The following is a 21,156-nucleotide window of genomic DNA, read 5'->3' on the forward strand; positions in this document are numbered from 1 at the left end:
GGTCATGCTGGGGGTAGTGTTTTAGGGTTTTGGGTAGTGTTGTAGTGTTTGCGTAGTGTAGGGTCATGCTGGGGGTAGTGTTTTAGGGTTTAGGGTAGTGTTGTAGTGTTTGCGTAGTGTAGGGTCATGCTGGGGGTAGTGTTTTAGGGTTTAGGGTAGTGTTGTAGTGTTTGCGTAGTGTAGGATCATGCTGGGGGTAGTGTTTTAGGGTTTAGGGTAGTGTTGTAGTGTTTGCGTAGTGTAGGGTCATGCTGGGGTGTAGTGTTTTAGGGTTTTGGGTAGTGTTGTAGTGTTTGCGTAGTGTAGGGTCATGCTGGGGGTAGTGTTTTAGGGTTTAGGGTAGTGTTGTAGTGTTTGCGTAGTGTAGGGTCATGCTGGGGTGTAGTGTTGTAGGGTTTTGGGTAGTGTTGTAGTGTTTGCGTAGTGTAGGGTCATGCTGGGGGTAGTGTTTTAGGATTTAGGTTAGTGTTGTAGTGTTTGCGTAGTGTAGGGTCATGCTGGGGGTAGTGTTTTAGGGTTTAGGGTTGTGTTGTAGTGTTTGCGTAGTGTAGGGTCATGCTGGGGGTAGTGTTTTAGAGTTTAGGGTTGTGTTGTAGTGTTTGTGTAGTGTAGGGTCATGCTGGGGGTAGTGTTTTAGGGTTTAGGGTAGTGTTGTAGTGTTTGCGTAGTGTAGGGTCATGCTGGGGTGTAGTGTTTTAGGGTTTTGGGTAGTGTTGTAGTGTTTGCGTAGTGTAGGGTCATGCTGGGGGTAGTGTTTTAGGGTTTAGGGTAGTGTTGTAGTGTTTGTGTAGTGTAGGGTCATGCTGGGGGTAGTGTTTTAGGGTTTAGGGTAGTGTTGTAGTGTTTGTGTAGTGTAGGGTCATGCTGGGGGTAGTGTTTTAGGGTTTAGGGTAGTGTTGTAGTGTTTGCGTAGTGTAGGGTCATGCTGGGGGTAGTGTTTTAGGGTTTAGGGTAGTGTTGTACTGTTTGTGTAGTGTAGGGTCATGCTGGGGGTAGTGTTTTAGGGTTTAGGGTAGTTTAGTTGTTTAGTGTATGCTAAAGGCATATTCGTTCTAAAAGTTTTCGTTATTTTAATTTGCGGCCTAATAGTACATGCGGGATTTTTTTTGCGGACTGATGGTATGCGGGATTTCGTCATATATTCGCTAATCATACTTTCTATGGCAAAATGAACCCCCTCATTTTGTTCCTTTTTAAATTAAATGTTTTAAGAGTTACCACTTTATTCCAATCAAGATGGCTTCAGGTGTGCCATACCTTTGTAATAAGTAGGACTGTTAGCACTCTAGTTGTTCTTTAGAACACTCTGGGACAATCTTTCATTGGGCTATAGTTGGGCTACATCTGGCTGATATTTGGGCTACATTTGGTTTTTTGTCTCTGGTGGCCATCTTTGGGCTACATTGGGCTACATTGGGCTACATTTGGGCTCCAACATATATATAGCCCAATGTAGCCCAATTTATATTTTTCAAAGTAAATTTTCGTAAAAACCACTGGAGCCTATATCTTGAGACATAGCAAAGGCACATCGGGCTACCAGTCCCTACAATTTTGCCAAGTTTGGTGTAAATTCATTCAGCCGTTCAGGCTAAAAGTGAGGCCAACCGCCCTATGGAAAATTGCATGGGAAAAACACGTTTTGGGACCCCCCTTTTTTCTCGGCCCCCCCTTGACGAAAACCCCCCAAATTTTCAGGGGCTGCTCAGAAACAAATTGTTCCATTTTCCTGAAAATTTCAGCCAATTCTGTCCTCATAAGCCAAAGTTATTCGACATAGAATTTTCAAAAATCCCATAGGAAAAAAATCCTAACTATATATACCTACTGGCTATCGCCAGTAGGTAATATATATATATATATATATATATATATATATATATATATATATATATATATATATATATATATATATATATATATATATACACCACAGAGAATCCGGTCAAAAACATCTGATTAGTGGGCCCCAAGTTACTTAGGTTAGGTTAGGTTACTTTTACCATCCTTTCTCACCACTAGCGCCATGAAACCTCTGGATGCCCGTGCGCTTAACAAAACTCGAATAACATAACATAACATATCAGAAAAATAGATCATTGAGAGATGAGTTAAATCCCAACTTGGTTACTGAGTGGGAGGCCTGGATTCAAATGTTGCAGGAATTGAAAGGCCTGCAGCAATAGTTCAGATTGTGTAAGCTTGAACATCAGCAGCAGTAAGAGAGATTTGGCGATCAAAAAGGCGTTAACCTGTAACACAATGTATTGTGTTTATGCCCTGGTATGTCCGTGTAACAAGGCATGCATAGGAAGCACCATTCATTGTGCAAAATAAACGGTTATTAGAGCACATCTGAGCTATTCGTCACAACAACAGACAATACCCAGTTGCCCGACATTTTTTTGACAACCACATGCAAAATTAAAAGTTTTTTAAAATGGTTGTAATTGACTCTGTAGAGGTGAACATCCAAGGAGGAAATAGATTATTGACCCTACGCAAATTAGAGTCAAGGTACATTATAGACTTGGAGACGAAGTCTCCAATGGGGCTGAATTCAAACGAGGAATTGTCTGCACATTTGCATAATTAAGAGGGTGCTATGAACTGTATACTTTGCTGTAAATCCTGAAGATGAATTGGTTTTAACTTATTTTAATCTCTCTCACTTTTTAGTTTTTTTGCACTTATTTCACGTGGGGCTATCAGAATCATTGACACAGGCCCACTTGGGCGTAATTGTCTTTTTTGTGCAAGCCAAGAATTAAGACACTTCACTAAAGCTTGAACACTGACATTTATATCGAAACTATAAAATGCTTTGCGGACACTTTTGGGATGATTATGTAGAGATTGCCCACTTGGGCGACAGTACAAATGCTAAACTCACGCCGAGATAAATGGTGCGACAAATACATGTCAGCATAACCATGGGGCAAATATTGATCTCCCAAAAGAATAAAATCTTGAGGCCATGTTTTTTAAACAACCATAAGTGTGTACAAAATACGGGCAACATTTGTTTCAATTATGCCAAATAGGTATGTGGTGTTCATAAACATGGATAATATTTATTTATCAATGTTTTTTTGGTGGTACTAACTACTTAGAACTTTGTAAAGGAATTATGCTGCAATGTGGACAAACCAAAACAAAAACAGTGTGGCTTGCATATATAGATCAATTATATACTTAATACTATGATAAGATGGCCGCCACTTTTCCATGTAATCACTTTGTTTACACTGTCTGTCATTTTTGTTTACACTGCATTTTAAAATATAAAAGTGTGCAAAAAACTCCTGCCACCTAGCATGAACAAGGCGTAATCTGAAAAGCGTTGCTGTGTGACTGAATACACTTTTACTGCAACGAAACCCACTTATCGTCCGTAAAACTTCTAGGATTTAGAAGGTTTAGTTTAAGTTATTTATATATTTATATATATAGACCGAAATATATTAGGACTGCCGTCAAAATGAAAGGATTTAAAGTTGCTGGAGTGCTGCTTTCTCTCTTTGGTCAAAGGAGAGGTTTTGCGTGATATTTAAACGGCGTGGTTCAGCCGTAAGCATACACCGCCAGTAAGTGTGCCGGTACCTGCCCGACAAGGAACCTTGGTTGGATAGCGCGAAGAGCGGAGGGCAACGGCACTGCCAAAGACTGGCTTCGGCATGGTTCTTCACCAGCTTTGAAAATGGGCTGGCATAAAATGAAACAGACCTTTAGTTTCTTTTAAAATCGGGACATCATCCACAGGAGGAATACAATGAAAGGGAGATGTTCTGGTCTTAACAGGGGCTTCTATTGGAAATAACAAGGCCGTATTATGAAGCTCATTATCCCCGTTTTATCAGCAGTTTCCTGCCAATAAAACGGTGATAATTTAACACCGGTCCTTGATAATATGCACCTAAGCTTACTGGTCATAGGCGTATGGAAATACGCACAATTACGAGCAGGAGCTGCATGCTGATTGGCTGTCAATACTCCAAACCAGGAAATGTTGGCAGCCATGTTGTTTGTCGGGAGAGCAGAGTCACAAGAAAACAGTAAAACAAAGTTGAGAAATAAGGAAACGGGGCAGGTGGGAAAGATTCTGAGTCTATAGTCTTGGTCAGGGGGTGGTACATGGATCTTTAGGCTCGATTTTTATTTTTTTTTAAATAAAAAATGGCGGGGTACCTTTACAGTACTTGTACGTGGTGGAAAAGGTGAAAAAAGGTAGAAGCCCGTCTTATTCATTAGGTCCCGGGGGTCAAGTTACGAGGGCATTTTTCTGCAAAATGGGGGCTTGTAAGGTGCCCCGAGCACTGGGGAATGGCACTCTGGTTTATTTTGAAGTATGCGTGGGGGGTTACGGTCCTACTACCCGCAGTCTCGGTGAGCGGCACAACGCAGGTCTTTTTAAAAAAAATATATGTTTTGAGCTCTCTCTCTCTCTCTCTCTCCCTGTACACGTCGCGGGGAACGCCAGATTTCTGGGGCAGTGATATGTAAAATGACCTTCCAGCTCCGGGTACCTGCATTGTCTGGAGTTTTTTATTAGTGTTGGGAGGGTGGGCTTGATAATACGTCCTTGTAAATTCCCATAGAAGCCTATGTTCTGGTGTTAACATGGGCTTCTATGGGAAATAACAAGGCCGTATTATGAAGCTCATTATCGCCGTTTTATCAGCAGTTTCCTGCCAATAAAACGGCGATAATTTGAACACCGGTCCTTGATAATATGCACCTAAGTTTACTGGCAATAAAAAAGAGCAATGGGCCATATTGTCAACAAAAGGCGATATATTATCGTCGCTTTCATTGGCAGGAAACTGCAGATAAAGCGGCGATAATGGGCTTGATAATATGCCCTTGTGAATAAGTATAGCAGCCCAGGTTAACATCAGAACTTGGGCTGCTTTCTGGGGCAGTGATATGTAAAATGACCTTCCAGCTCCGGGTACCTGCATTGTCTGGAGTTTTTTATTAGTGTTGGGAGGGTGGGCTTGATAATACGTCCTTGTTAATTGACAGAGAAGCCTATGTTCTGGTGTTAACATGGGCTTCTATGGGAAATAACAAGGCCGTATTATCATGGTCATTATCGCCGTTTTATCGTCAGTTTCTTGCCAATAAAACTGCGATAATTGTAACAATGGTCTTTGATAATATGCACCTAAGTTTACTGGTCAAAAAAAGAGCAATGAGCCATATTATCCACAAAAGGCGATACATTATTGTCGTTTTTATCTGCAGGAAACTGCCGATAAAGTGGTGATAATGGGCTTGACAATATGCCCTTGTAAATAACCATAGCAGCCCAGGTTAACATCAGAACTTGGGCTGCTATGGGAATTTACAAGGGCCTATGGTTTTTGATTAATTTTGGGAGGGTGGGCTTGATATAATGTCCTTGTTAATTGCCATAGAAGCCTATGTTCTGGTGTTAACATGGACTTCTATGGGAAATAACAAGGCTGTATTATCATGGTCATTATCGCCGTTTCATCAGCAGTTTCTTGCCAATAAAACGGGGATAATTGTAACACCGGTCTTCGATAATATGCACCCAAGTTTACCGGTCCAAAAAAGAGCAATGAGCCATATTATCCACAAAAGGCGGTACATTATCGTCGTTTTTATCGGCAGGAAACTGCCGATAAAGCGGCGATAATGGGCTTGATAATATGCACTTGTGAATAACCATAAGAGCCCAGGTTAATACCAGAACCTGGGCTGCTATGGGAAGTTACACGGGCCTATTATCAAGCACATTATCGCCGCTTTATCGGCAGTTTCCTGTCGATAAAAGCAGCGATAATGTATTGCCTTTTGTTGATAATATGCTCCTTCATTTCTATGATAGTATGTAAAGCTTTCCTTTTTTTTCGGTGTAGCAGTTGTACTCTCTTCGCATGCTCAGCATCGTTTCGAAGCCCGCGTTTTCTTTTTCTTCAAGTTCAAACAGCAAACCTTTCTTTGTATCAGTTAGTAAATCTGTCGCTTTCTTTTCCCGATTCGTGTGTGTCATCCGCTGCTGTACTTTTGTACAGTATTAATAGTCATATTTTTTATATATTTATTTGAAAGGTAGTGCCGAGGCGCCAAACGTTGATTACGTACTCCGTCCATCGCCATTTTCGTAGTTTCTCACCATTGTTTTTATTATATCTGTTAGTTAGAACTCAGTAGTTTTCAATCCTAGTCTTGAATATCTTACTGTAATATTTCAACATTATTTTTATTGTGGGCTGTCATACCCCTCCCCCACAAAATAAAAGAAGTATGTCTTTTTTTTAAATTAAATTTTATTAAACAATAAATATAAACGAAACTCAATTATAACTATATTAGAACTGGAAAAGTAACTTAAACAATGTTATAAACAAATTGTGAAATGGATTCCAAAAGGTGTCCGATTGGTAATCTGCAAAAGAAAAAATAAAATTAGAGTTTAGAATTATGTAGATGTGAGTAAATGAGCTGAAGCATTACGGGGCATATTATCAAGAACAGCGATAAAATTATCGCTGTTTCAGCGGCAGGAAACTGCAGCTAAAGCGGCGATAATGGGCTTGATAATATGCTGTTGTGAATTCCCATAGCAGTCCAGGTTCTGGTTGTTAACCTGGGCTACTATGGGAATTCAGAAGGGCATATTATCAAGCCCACTATCACCGCTTTAGTGGCAGTTTCCTGCCACTGAAACGGCGAATATTTTATCGCCGTTCTTGATACAATGTCTCTACAAGTGTTGGTAACTCTACGGCTTTACGTGCAGTGTGACTCGTACATTCCAGTTCTGTTATAGTGCCACGTTCAAGTGGTGTCTTTAAGGGAGTGCCTACTGCGTTACTGACGCCCGTTATGGCGACTTATTTCTAATGCATTCCTATGAAGGCCTCTGTGCTTACCGTTGTATAAACCTTGCGGGTAAACATTTCAGGCAGTTGGTGTCACATTCTGAACAATTCTTCTTCACGTCTACATGTCCAAGACAGCAGTGTCTAAGTTTAAGAGAGAAAGAGAAATGAGGTCACAGAGAGTGAGAGAGAGAAAGAGAGAGAAAACAACATTAAAACTGTGTCGCAGAGTCTGGAGTTGAGATTTTTTCTTGAAAAGTCAGATGTAGATTTACTAGCTCCTTACATCACTTTACCCATGTTAAAAGTGACTCAAAAGTGGCGTAATGAGGTTGTGAATCTGTTTGTCAGACTGTTGTAACCTATCTGTTGTCATTGCTCAGAGGTAATTATAGATTTTATAGAGAAGGTGCTGTACTCTATGGACTCTGGGTCATAATATCAAGCCTGGGCGACAAAATTATCGCCACTTTATCGGCAGGAAAGTGTCGCTAAAGTGGCGATAATGGGTTTGATAATATGCTCTATGGAATTCCAATCGAAGCTCTTGTTAGATGTCCTTCACATCTAACATGAGCTTCGATTGGAATTGAATAGAGCATATTTTCAAACCTATTATAGCCACTTAGCGGCAGTTTGCTGCCGATAAAGTGGCAATGATTTTGTCGCCAAGGCTTGATAATATGGCCCTCTCTCGTTTCACAAATAAAGCTAACACTACAGTTTTATGAGTGCAGTGTACCTGGTACATTTTACTTGTTATAGTGCCGCGTTCAAGTGGTGTCTATATGGAAGTGCCTACTGCGTTACTAACACCAGGTATGCCGAATTATTTCTAATGCATTCCTATGAAGGATTTGTAAATCTAGGCCTCTGTGCTTACCGTTGTATAAACCTTGTGGCCAAACACATACGGAAATAGACTTCACAACTTCACTTCAACAATTCTTCTACACGTCCAAGCAGATAGCAGTGTCTAAGTTTAAGAGAGAAAGAGTAATGATGTCACAGAGAGTGAGAGAGAGAAAGAGAGAGAAAACAACATTAAAACTGTGTCACAGAGTCTGGAGTTGAGATTTTTATTGAAAAGTCAGACGTAGATTTACTAACTCCTTGCATCACTTTACCCATGTTAAACTTGACTCAAAAGTGGCGTAATAAGGTTGTGGATCTGTTTGTCAGACTGTTGTAAGCTATCTGTTGTCACTGCTCTGAGGTAATTATAGATTTTGCAGAGAAGCTGCTGTACAGTACGCACTCTGGGCCATAATATGAAGCCTGGGCGACAAAATTATCGCCACTTTATTGGCAGGAAAGTGTCGCTAAAGTGGCGATAATTGGTTTGATAATATGCTCTATGAAATTCCAATCGAATCAATGTCTGATGTCCTTCACATGTAACATGAGCTTCGATTGGAATTCCATAGAGCATATTATCAAACCCATTATCGCCACTTTAGCGGCACTTTCCTGCCGATAAAGTGGTGATAATTTAGTCGTCCAGGCTTGATAATATGGCCCTCTCTCGTTTCACAAATAAAGCTAACACTACAGTATTATGAGTGCAGTGTACCTGGTATATTTCAGTTGTTATAGTGCCGCGTTCAAGTGGTGTCTATATGGAAGTGCCTACTGCGTTACTGACGGCCGGTATGGCGACTTATTTCTAATGCATCGCTATGAAGGCTTTGTAGATCTAGGCTGCCGTGCTTACCTTGTATAAAGAGTGCGGCCACCGAAGTTAACCATTCGACTTGAACTCTGCTTCTGTACATCAAAGTATATTCATTAAGTTGCAGAGAATTCCATAGCTGTTGCTCGAGAGACCGTGGTTACTTCTGAACGATGTTTGCTGAAGGAAACAAAAGGACATTTTGATTATTCATCGTAAACTGAGTTGCGTAACTATCAAAAGTGAATTTTGAGGTGGGTTCTTAATATTCCGTAGTTAAGACTGTTGCAGCTCCAGCAAACAAAGGAAGATCAATAAGTTAATAGAGGCCTGGGACGGCCTTGTGACGCAGAAAATAAATACTATCTTGGATGCCCATTTAATAATATTAGAGGCCTAAGCACCCGGCGTAGTACAGAGATACGACACAGAAATTTATACACGCATGATTTCTAAGATTAGAGGTGTACAGGACCTCGTGACTTATAAAGAAATATTTTAATTATGTAAATACTATTTAAAACCATTGAGGGGTAGGAAAGCCATATGAAGGATAAAAAAATAGCATTATGCATTTACAATATACAGTGGAGGCTGATGTTGTGACGTCTTCTCTTACCTTTGCTTCTGTCGTCTTTTGTCGTGTCTTGAAAGGCTGCGGTTTCGCTGAGTCTGGGGTGTTTCGACAGTCTGTCTGTCACCGCAGCAGAGGCAGGAAAAAGAGAGCATGCTCACGTCAGTGCCCGCATTATATGGGAACCGTGGGGGCTGACCAAACCAAGCCCAGGGCTGTCATTGGTAGCGTTTTTGTGAACTGCAAGAATGATGGGCCTGGGGGACATGCCATTGGGTAATGTATTGGTTTGCAGGCTAAATGATAGCAAGCATGCTAGGTGGTGGCATGTGGGTAGTGTGGGCGGGCGTGCACCGCACATGTGCAAGTATGAGTGTGTGAACTAACAATTAACAACAGAGAGAGATGGGGGAGGTGTTATAATGTACGCAGAGGCAAGCCCAGAATCGGATCTGCAATGAGTCAGCACTTCTAATCATTCTCCTTAGCGCGCCCTGAGCTCTGATTTGTCACTGAGAGGGTGATTGCACCATAGTTTGTACTGCTTATCCTACTCAGCGTGTATCCGCGCATACGGTACGAATATGCTTTGACGTTACGCGTCGCATTAAAGCTTTGGTGTGACATCATGTACGGCGTTCTGTATGCGAAACGGGGCAATGTTTCTACTTGGTTTAAAACATGTATGTATTTAATGTACATACTAAGGGCAGACGTTTGGGATAACTATGAATTTTTTTAAATACTTGTAATAATCATATATTACTTTAAAAAATAATTTACACAAATCGCGGTAGAACATCATGCGTACTCATATTGAAAGAGCTGCGCAAGCGCATCATAAGCGTACGCAAAGGAATGCAACTTTAAAAGGAGAGATTTGATTGGTTCATAACTTTTCCTATTGCGACTGTTAAAAGTTTTGTCCCATAATAATTATTCGACTTTGACTTTCTAAGAAGAAGCATTTGTTTTGAGAATCTTATCAAATAGAAGGAATATCACCATAATAAGAGCAATGGAGTCATCTTCCACCAGTTCTTCAGAGGGAGATTTCATTCCTGAAGAGCCTCCAAAGAAGAGGAAAGAAGCTCTAATGTGGAAGTTTTTCACTTTTCCAGAAGGTCAAAAAAAGGTTAATGCTCCAAAAGTAACCTGTAAAATTTGCGAAACAACTCTTTCAAGGGGTGATCCATGTAAAAAATACTCCTTTGGCACAGCAAATACGGTGCGACACGTGAAGAACTTGCACCCCAAGAATTTTGCTCGAGCTGCAAGACGGAGGTTGCACGAGAACCCACCTGCTTCTGTAGCAAGCACATCAACTGCGGCAGCAGCATTTTCAGCAAGCAGTCCACACCCACATATTGATTCTGACTTTGCTAAAGTTAAAATTCTATGCATTTATTGCGATAAACTTTTGTGTTATGGGGAACAGTCTATAGACTTGATGAAACGCAGGATGCAGGATCATTGCTGTCCTCAACATTAGTTGTTATTTTCTTCATTCTTTTGTTCCGCTTGGAATTTGTTGAGAAAACACAAAAAATACACAACAAAAAAAAATGTTCTTTTTAGAACTACCTTCACTGGTCAAAGAAAGAACTATATTTCTATGTTAGTGTGTAAAAGTTTGTCAGAATGAATGTGTAGTTCATAAAGGAATGAATGAATATGTTACAAATGTATGGAGAATGTGAAAGTGCAGAACTATAAGGAACTGCTACAGCATAAATCTATAAGTTGTTTATCTATAGTATACTGTAGTATGTCCGAAGCACTTGAATGTATCATATGTACATAAATATGTTACAAGTCTATGTTTCAATTTGCGCTGCTGGTGAAAGTGCCTGGGTGAATTTGTATGTGTTAGGGGCGGATTTACAATCCCTTTGTGCCTCTTTTACACAGCCGTTGCGTCACTTTTGTGACACAGAGGTGGTGCAAAAGATGTGCCATGGTGTCATGGTGTGTGCTATTAACAATGTGACGCATCTGGAGGGTGTATTACATTGTAAAGCGCTGCTCCAGAGGAGGCTTTCTTGTGCAGAAGGAGGTGCAGCAAGGCCTCCGAAAAGTGACTGAGTGAAATGTATAACATTTTATTCAGTGATTTTTTTGAGTGATTTTTTGAGCTTATGCTGCGTCAAAACCTTGCACATGCTTGAAGCAGGTGTAAGGATTGATACAGCATTGTGAGCATAGGGCCCCAAGAGAATTGCTGGAGCTGTGTTATACTTGCAACTGACGTCAAGCAATAATTCATCCAAATTATTTTGCAATTTAGTTTTGTTATTATTTTATAATAAGAATATGAAATATAATCTAAAAAATAAAATACATATAAATATTTATATTAAAAATATAAGAAATTAGTATAAAAAGAAAGACATAATAATTAATACATTTATAAATTATCATTTACAAAACCTATTCAATTCACTGAAAAAAACCATAGGTTTCACACACGTTATAGTTAGGAATTAGCATTTAAAAAACCTTGCAAATTCATTGAAAAAACTGTAGGTTTCACACGTTATAGTTAGCTGAACATTTCTCTCATACAAAATCTTTGAAATTCCTCTCTTATAGTTAGCTCAGCTAACTATAACTTGCGCGCCCGCAATGCACTGCTGATGACGTCACATATTACATCACTCATGACATAGTCAGTGACATCACTCATGACATCACTGATGACATCTCAAATGACATCCCTGATGACATCACTGATGACATCATCCTTGTGGCACACCTCCTCTGCCTGTAATATAACCTTTGATACACACTATCAAAAATAGAAACTAACATTTTCAAAAAAATGGAGATACCAATTCCAGATAGAACAACCTATTCAGTAATCCCAAAATCTACATACACATCCACTCATTCACTAACAGTTCTATATAGTCACTCATACATGTACTGACTCATCATATGTACTCATACACCTATATATCCTGTTATACACCGACACTCATCTATAGAGTTACTCACACACATACTCACACATGCAAATAAATGATCAAATATCCATTTAATTGCATATACAGCTATACACCCACCACTACACTAACTTCTACAGAATCGTAGACATACTTACTCTCTTAAACAATCACTTATAGAAACACATACTTATTTATACAGGAAGTCTTAGAATCTGTCACTCTCAGATATACTCACTTATATACATCAATACTCACATATACTAGTTTAAAACATATGTAGTAACTCATAAAGATACTATTGAGACAGTCATTCACTCACTAACACAGCCATACACACACTCATCCACCCATACAGTCCTGCACACATGCTGTCTTCAAAACACATACAAACAGTGAGTTAGTCATTAACGCATCTGTGCGCTAAGTAATACTCCCCACCGAACCGTACAAACACTCATTTTGGTACTCAAAAAACCAACTAATAACTCATATAAACACTCATATAGCTACTCACCAACCCATGCAGCCACTTATATACAAAGTGAGACACTGATACAGATATTTAAATATTTAAAGATTACTCGCTAGTACACCTATTCACTAAGATATACTTAATAAGTCAGTTATACAATCAATTTTACAAAAAAAACATCCATTTAGACATTTATTTACCCATTTATTCTTCCATCGACCTCCAGCTATATATATATATATAAAAAAATATTTTTCAGAAAGACACACATTCACTGGATGATGTCATCAATGATGTCATCAGGGATGTCATTTGAGATGTCATGAGTGATGTCATGAGTGATGTCACTGACCATGTCATGAGTGATTTATTATGTGACATAATCAGCAGTGCATTGCGGGCGCGCAAGTTATAGTTAGCTGAGCTAACTATAACGGAGGAATTTCAAAGGTTTTGTATGGGAGAAATGTTCAGCTAACTATAACGTGTGAAGCCTATGGTTTTTTCAATGAATTTGCAAGGTTTTTTAAATGCTAATTCCTAACTATTACGTGTGTGAAACCTATAGTTTTTTCATTGAATATATATAAGTGTAAATGTACATATGTATATATGTATATACAGGAACAAAAAAATCCAGCTCTCATAGAAACTCCATGGAAGAATGGCACGGACTCGAGGTGTTTAAAGGTTCAGCATTATTTTATTCTGCCAGGTAGCCCTCAATCCCGAAGGTAAGGAGAGACGTGTTTCAGCTTTCAGGAAGCCTTTGTCAATCTGGTTTGGCGCCAGAATACATGCAAAATAAATAGCCCTTCCCATAAGACCATTGAGTAAACCTAGAAAGCATACTCTCATGTATGCTAACAGCGTATGACCCAGAATGCTACAGAACAGTTTTCTACAGCTAAAACCAGCCTAATTGTAGGTACAATATAAACTGATTAAATGCATTGCATACTACAAATATAAGTTTAGCTGGAAATATTGTGTAGCAAACAATTTAGGTAACAAAATATACATATGAATTATAAAAAGCATCCGTCACATTGAGAAACTGGCTTTTAACATTTGCACTGCCAAACTCTTCATCCTGTGTTGCCAAAATAACAAAATTATGTAAAATTTACTTTTTAAATTAATGCTCCCAGATGTCACTGATTGTAGCAGACTTGGAGACTGCCAATGTCCCAGTTTCAGCTCTCTCGAGCTGATGACACAGCCGCCACAGTGTGACCTTTGGCAAAATATATCTTATTCCTGCCATGCTAATAATACCAGAGTCATTGTCTTCAAACATCCTGAGGCACCGGGAACGGAAAACTGAAGCTTCACCTGGGGGCCATGTACATGACTGAGAGTAATGTTCTAACTCAAAGTTAAATTACAAGCAAGTGCTGTGAAACCCCTCGGGACTACCAAACCATAAATCCTCAAAATAGTCAATAGTGAAGCAGGCAATTATCACCATAAGATCGTACTGCTAGGTCAATGTCACTGGTTATGCTGAAATGTTAACTGCCAAAGAGTCAATATTGGATTCTCTAGTAGCCGGGGTAGAGGCAAATGTCAATGTATCCGATGTTGGCAGACAGCATAAATTAAATCCAATAAATATATGGCACAAACTCGGGGTTGAGGTGGACCCATGCACAAAGTGATACTGCCAAAACAACCTCACCGCATCGGCATCTGCTTCTGCAGTGCCCAGTTACCAGGAGGTGCCAGAGGTGGCAGTTCGGGCTGGACTGTTTCCATGAGGCACAGGGTCAAGGCTGATTTGCATATGACCATGTCTGAACTGGGGTGGTGTGGAGTGCAAAAAAACGATGGATTTAGGCCCAGATCTCTGTACTGGGGTGAATGTATGACATTGTTCGGCATTCTGTCCATCAACTGTTGTTTTGCATTTGTCACCCCGAGTGGGATGGGTATGCTCAGACGTGAGTCCCATGCTCTCCACACCACTGGCGTCAAGCTATCCTGGCTGAAGACGGCTGATAGCCAGAAATCGGTCCTAGGATGCTTGATTCCGGTCCAGGAAAGACATGGCTTGGCAGTTCGGGCCGGACTGTTCCCATGAGGCACAGGGTCATGGCTGATTTGCATATGGCCATGTCTGAACAGGGGTGGTGTTGTCAGGCCCAGGGGCGCTTGCGGTCTAGGGCCCGCCCCATTTGGCCTTCGGCCATGTCCCAAATGTTTATGTGGAAAGACTCATGGGTCTTCCCCTGCTGGACATTGGTGGTTGCTTTGTTATAGGGCTAGGGCAGGCTAAACTTTGGAAATGTATTTTGCCCTAAAAATTCCATTGATTCCCTATGGTCCGCGAGATGAGTGAGGTTTGGCAGGGTACGCGAGATGCGTGCACTTTGGCAACCGCGTACCGCGAGATGCGTGCAATTTGGCATGCTGTCGCATTTCAACGCCGCAAGCAGGGGAAATTACGCGGGTGTGGTTACGTTGATGTACGTGACCACACCCAAGGATCTGTGCTCACTATTCTGGAGATTTCTGAGAAGGAGGTTGATTCCAGGCAGGCTCTGTGTTTTGGTATGCTGTTTAACCCTTTGATGCAGATTCGTGTGTGCCGGGCTGGAGCAGACCTTCCCTGAGGAGCTTCTTGAGTTGGTATCTTCTCCGGCAGTCTTTGAGAAGGTGGGTTTGGACCGGATTTCTTCGAGGAATTTCTTCCTTTGGGGTCCAGAGTTTGCAGATGAACCTATAATTAAGAGTAGGTCGTACTCTTTAGGTATGAAGGCGATTTAATGCACAAAAAGGTTTTTATTTTTTGTATTTACAGAATCTAAGGAGCAAGAAAGATTTAAACGCTGTTTCAGTTTTTTATATCATGTTATTTAAGGAATTAGAAATCTTCAATGTTTTTGGTATGAAGTAAACCCAACATTATATTTCGAATAGAAAGTTATTGTTTTAGCACAGAAACAAGATAAATCTCTTGCTTATGTTTTCTACATGTAACTTGATTATGAAGCTATAACAAGACAAAATTAGAGTGTTTTGCAATACACAGTTTTGTGCTTTGTGAACAAGTTTAAAGGTTTTGATACTATCTAACAGTGAACAATTTACAGAAGATAATGTAAATCGTGCTATTTTTTCTGAGAGAGTTTTATCAGAAATGTACAGATGTTTTATGTGCAAAGAAATATCAAGCATTTGGAGAATAATTAGTATAAAAGGTCAAATTGCAAGAGGTTTAATTGCGATATTATTCCACAGAATTTTGTGAAGTGAATCTAGTTTTACATGAAAACTCCATGCTTAGATTGCTGCTTGCATTAAGGAAAATTTACTGAAATATAAGTAAATAGGTATTAGTGTGTGTCTAACTTTTTCCTTTTCAGATCTCCCTCCCAGCTGTTCCCTTCCCAACTCCCTTTTTCCCCCCGCTTGATCACTTCAATATTCTGTGTAATAATTACAATCAGAATTGGAGGTATCGAGAGGTGGGCCCTTATATCATCGCATCAGATTCCGAGGAAGACTTCGTCTGACAGGTGTGGAGTGCAAAAAAATGATGGATTTAGGCCCAGATCTCTGTACTGGGGTGAATGTATGACATTGTTCTGCATTCTGTCCATCAACTGTTGTTTTGCATTTGTCACCCGAGTGGGAAGGGTATGCTCAGACGTGAGTCCCATGCTCTCCACACCACTGGAGTCAAGCTATCCTGGCTGAAGACATCTGATATCCAGAAACCGGTCCTAGGATGCTTGATTCCGGTCCAGGAAAGGCATGGCTTGGCAGTTCGGGCTGGACTGTTCCCATGAGGCACAGGGTCAAGGCTGATTTGCATATGGCCATGTCTGAACTGGGGTGGTGTGGAGTGCATAAAAACGATGGATTTAGGCCCAGATCTCTGTACTGGGGTGAATGTATGACATTGTTCTGCGTTCTGTCCATCAACTGTTGTTTTGCATTTGTCACCCCGAGTGGGATGGGTATGCTCAGACGTGAGTCCCATGCTCTCCACACCACTGGAGTCAAGTTATCCTGGCTGAAGACGGCTGATAGCCAGAAACCGGTCCTAGGATGCTTGATTCCAGTCCAGGAAAGGCATGGCTTGGCAGTTCGGGCTGGACTGTTCCCATGAGGCACAAGGCCAAGGCTGATTTGCATATGGCCATGTCTGAACTGGGGTGGTGTGGAGTGCAAAAAAACGATGGATTTCGGCCCAGATCTCTGCACTGGGGTGAATGTATGACATTGTTCTGCATTCTGTCCATCAACTGTTGTTTTGCATTAGTCTTCCGGGCAAGGCATTTCTTGCTGGAGAGAATATGTATCCCATGCTGGCAGTCGCAAAAACCGCTCTGCTACGAGACCCTGGTCTCCCACTGCAGTCATCCTCATTTCACTTTCTGGCTACCTCACTGGGGGCTCCACCGATAGCACTCCCGTGCTGCTCCAAAACTGTCCAGTCTGAAGGGAGAGCCTCAAACAACTGGTTTTCCGTGATAAGTGCAACAACATATATTACCAACTGGCGGTCACCAGTAAGTAGTTATAGTTAGGACCTACTTTCTACGGGAGAAGGGTTTTTTCTTTTCCCAATAACTGTGGCGCCAGTTGATGACTCTTCGTGAATTTCCAAAACTAGTGGCCACTCCAATCAGTTCCTGTCTTCCTGTCTTGAAAGTTTCGGTGTTATTCGCCAAGCGGGTGCCGAGAAAAAAGGGGGTCCCAAAACATGTTTTCTCCATGTTAATTTTCATAGGAAACTTTAGACACGGCTACAGCCGAACTGCTGAATGGAGTATCCCAAATTTGGCAAACCAGTAGCCCTTGGTACAGAAAGAGCCCTTTTTTAAATAGTGTAAATCCGTTCAGTAGTTCCTGAGAAATTCAAAAAATAGAGGTGGGAAAATCAATTTCCCCTAGGAAAATCTAGCCAAGGCTACAGCCCAAACTGCTTAACTGAATTACACCAAATTTGGCAAAAAGGTAGTGCTTGGTGCAGAAAGCGTCCTTTTTTTTAAATGGTGTAAATCTGTTCAGTAGTTGCTGAGAATTCAAAAATAAAAGTTTCGATATCTAGGGACACAGAGGAGTCGCGACCCCTTCCGAGCACAAGCTTCACTGTGATTGGCTGCCAACACTCCAAAACAGGAACCGTTGGCAGCCATCTTGGACTCAGTAGAACCGAGTCTCAAAAACAACAGTGAAAAAAAAGGGAGCAGGGTAGAAGCACCCTGACCCCTTGGCCTGCTCAAGGGCCAAAAAAGCATTTTTTTTTATTTCAGCAAAATCCGCACTGGAGTAGGGAATCCCCCTGAATTTCTTTTTTAATAGTAAGCGCGGACTCCCGCACTTCATTTGATTGTGGCCCCCAGGTGGGCCAGGTCCCGGGGGCATTGTCATAAAATATTAGTGGGGGCCCGCCACCACCTCGGGCTATCTTTTTAATATGCGGCCCTCCCGCAGACCCGGGGACCACCACCCCCGGGGCTTTTTTGAAGTATTCACAGGGGGGGCACACAGTCTCCCTGGAGCCCCGGGGACCGCCACCCCCAGGTGCTTCAATTTTTATAAATGATCAAACCTGGGTGGAGGGGCAGGAGCCCCCATACACGCCCCAGGGACCACCACCTCCCCGGGCACTAACATTTTTAAATGGGGGCTCCGTTATGGGCCCCGAGCCCCAGGGATCACCACCTCCCCTGGGTTTTTTTTATGAAGGGAGGGGGGCCACGCGTACCCCCTCCAGGAGCCCTCAATGGCCATGGGGACTGCCACCCCCCAGGGCTGGCTCCTGCAGTGTCCCGGGGTGCCCACCCCTGGGACACTGCAGTTTGCTATGACAGGGTGGGAGCCGTGCGGCTCCCGCCCTGTCATAGCAAACACTGCTTTGAATTTTGAAAGCAAGAGCAGGGAGAGCAGGGAAACCTGCTCTCTCTTCCAAAATCCAAAGCAGATTGCTTTTCCACACAGAGAGCTACATGTTAGCAGCTCCCTGTTTGGAAAAGCAATGCCGGGTCCTGCAGGACGCGGGAGCAAGCGAGACCATGTGGCCACACAGCCCCCCTTCAAAAAAATGAAATTGCAAAAAAAGACTGTCATCGTGTCGGAGGCCCGCCCCCTCCCAGCAACACTCTGCAAACGTGCCCTGTGGCATGTTTTAAGTTGGGGGAATTAATTCCCCTTCAATACTGGGGGTCCCTGGGAGCCAACTAGCCCACCAGGTACCTCCTGTATGCGCCACAGGGCTGCTTTGCAGAGAAGTGGTTCAAGGCCACGCCCCTTTTTACACCTCTCTGCAACGCAGCTCTGTGGAGATTACTGGAGGTACCTGGTGGGCTAGCTGGACGCCAGGGACCCCCAGGAATCAAGGGTATTTAATCCCCTAACTTAAAATGCACCTCAGGGCTCGTTTGCACAGTGGTGAAGGAAGGGGGCAGGGCCTGATGTGACATATGTGCAAACACGCCCTGTGGTGCATTTTAAGTTGGGGAATTAATGCCCCTTCAATCCTGAGGGTCCCTGGGGGCAAACTAGCCCACCAGGTAACTCCAATAAGTGCCACAGGGCTGCGTTGCAGAGAGGTGGTCCGAGTCCACGCCCCTTTTTACACCTCTCTGCAACGCAGTTCTGTGGCGCTTACTGGAGGTACCTGGTGGGCTAGTTGGACCCCTGGGACCCTCAAGATTCATCAGGACTTAATCCCTCAACTTAAAATGCGCCACAGGCTGCGTTTGCACAGTGGTGAAGGGAGGGGGCAGGGCCTGATGTGACATGTGTGCAAACAGATCCTGTGGCGTGTTTTTTTAAGATGTGGGATGAGGTCCACTTGAATCCTGAGGGTCCCTGAGGGCCAAATAGCCCACCAGGTACCTCAGTAAGCACCACAGGGCTGTGTTGCAGAGAGGTGGTTCGAGGCCATGCCCCTTTTTACACCGCTCTGCAACGCAGCTCTGTGCCGCATACTGGAAATACCTGGTGGGCCAGTTGGACCCCGGGGACCTTCAGGAATTAAGGGGACTGAATCCCCCAACTTAAAACGAGCCACGTGGCGCCTTTGCACTTTGGTGAAGGCAGGGGGCTAGGCCTGATGTGACTAGTTTGCAAACGCGCTCTGTGGCGCGTTTTAAGTTGGGGATTAAGTCCTCTTGTATCCTGCTGGTCCCTGGGGGCCAACTAGCCCACCAGGTACCTTCAGTAAGCCCAACAGAGTGTTGCCATTATGCAATATGTCATTCACAATGTGAGAGGCAATTATGCCTGGGACCGATGACCTGCCACCACCACAAGCACTGCCATAGCAGCCAACCATCCCCTGCTGTCCGCATTGGAGCAGTCATGGATGTCGAAAGTTGAAGGGGTCCTTCCCTGCAGTGAGTAGTTTAGGTGACAAACTGACTAACAGACAGTTAAATAGGTTCTAATTGAGTAAGCAACCAACTCGACCACTAAGCCCTAATGACAACTCCAAGATGGCGCAATAAACTGAAATAAACAGGCAATACCCAGCTGGCAAAATATAAGAGATTGCTAGGGCAGCTCTCATATATATTTGTATTGGTACTTATATTGCGGCCTGACAGGTTGATTCTAAGTGTTTTCCTAAAGCGTACAGTGAAACTGCTATTAAAACCCGCTCGATGCTCATGACAAGCTCAGCTCTTCATGAGGTACACCTCTTGTGTGCTCATGACGAGCTGAGCTCATCAGGACCACACCCATTTACAATATGTCCCAGCACAGCAGAGGAAAGACTCTAGCAGCCATGGTGTTAACTTGTTTTATCAATAGCATTGTTTACTTTAAAATGTTCACTTTTAACTTGTTTTTAATTAGTTCTCTTGCACTGACCTCTTGTGCTGATGTTCCGCTTGCCTACACCCTGTCCCCATTCCACCGCGGCTCTTCTGTTTTCATGGAGGGATCGGATGTGAGAAGACGGTGTTTGGTGAAAGGACTTCCAGGTGGCTCTTTATTGAAGCTGCATGGTAGCACGGACGCGCAGCGGCCTGACAGGTTGACTCTGAGTTTTTTCCTAACGTGTACTGTGAAACTTCTATTGGCTAGTTTTTATCATTAGCATTGTTTACTTTAACATTTTCACTTTTAACTTGTTTTTAATTCGTTTTCTTGCACTGACCTCTTGTGTTGTTGTTCCGATTGCCTACACCCTGTCCCCATTCCACCGCGGCTCTTCTGTTTTCATGGAGGGATTGGATGTGAGAAGACGGTGTTTGGTGAAAGGACTTCCAGGTGGCTCTTTATTGAAGCTGCATGGTAGCACGGACGCGCAGCGGCCTGACAGGTTGACTCTGAGTTTTTTCCTAACGTGTACTGTGAAACTTCTATTGGCTAGTTTTTATCATTAGCATTGTTTACTTTAACATTTTCACTTTTAACTTGTTTTTAATTAGTTTTCTTGCACTGACCTCTTGTGTTGTTGTTCCGATTGCCTCCACCCGGTCCCCGTTGCACTGCGTCTCTTCTGTTTGCGTGGAGGGATCGGATGTGAGGAGGCGTTTGATCAAACGACTTCTGGGTGGCTGTTTATTAAAGCCACATAGTAGCGAGGCACGCCGCTGGCATGTCTAAGGCTAGCCTGTCTGAACCCATCTAAGCCCAACTGCATCCAACAGGAGCCAGGGGCCAGAACC

The sequence above is a fragment of the Lissotriton vulgaris genome, chromosome 9 (assembly GCF_964263255.1).
Source record: "Lissotriton vulgaris chromosome 9, aLisVul1.2, whole genome shotgun sequence".
Taxonomy (NCBI): Eukaryota; Metazoa; Chordata; class Amphibia; order Caudata; family Salamandridae; genus Lissotriton; species Lissotriton vulgaris.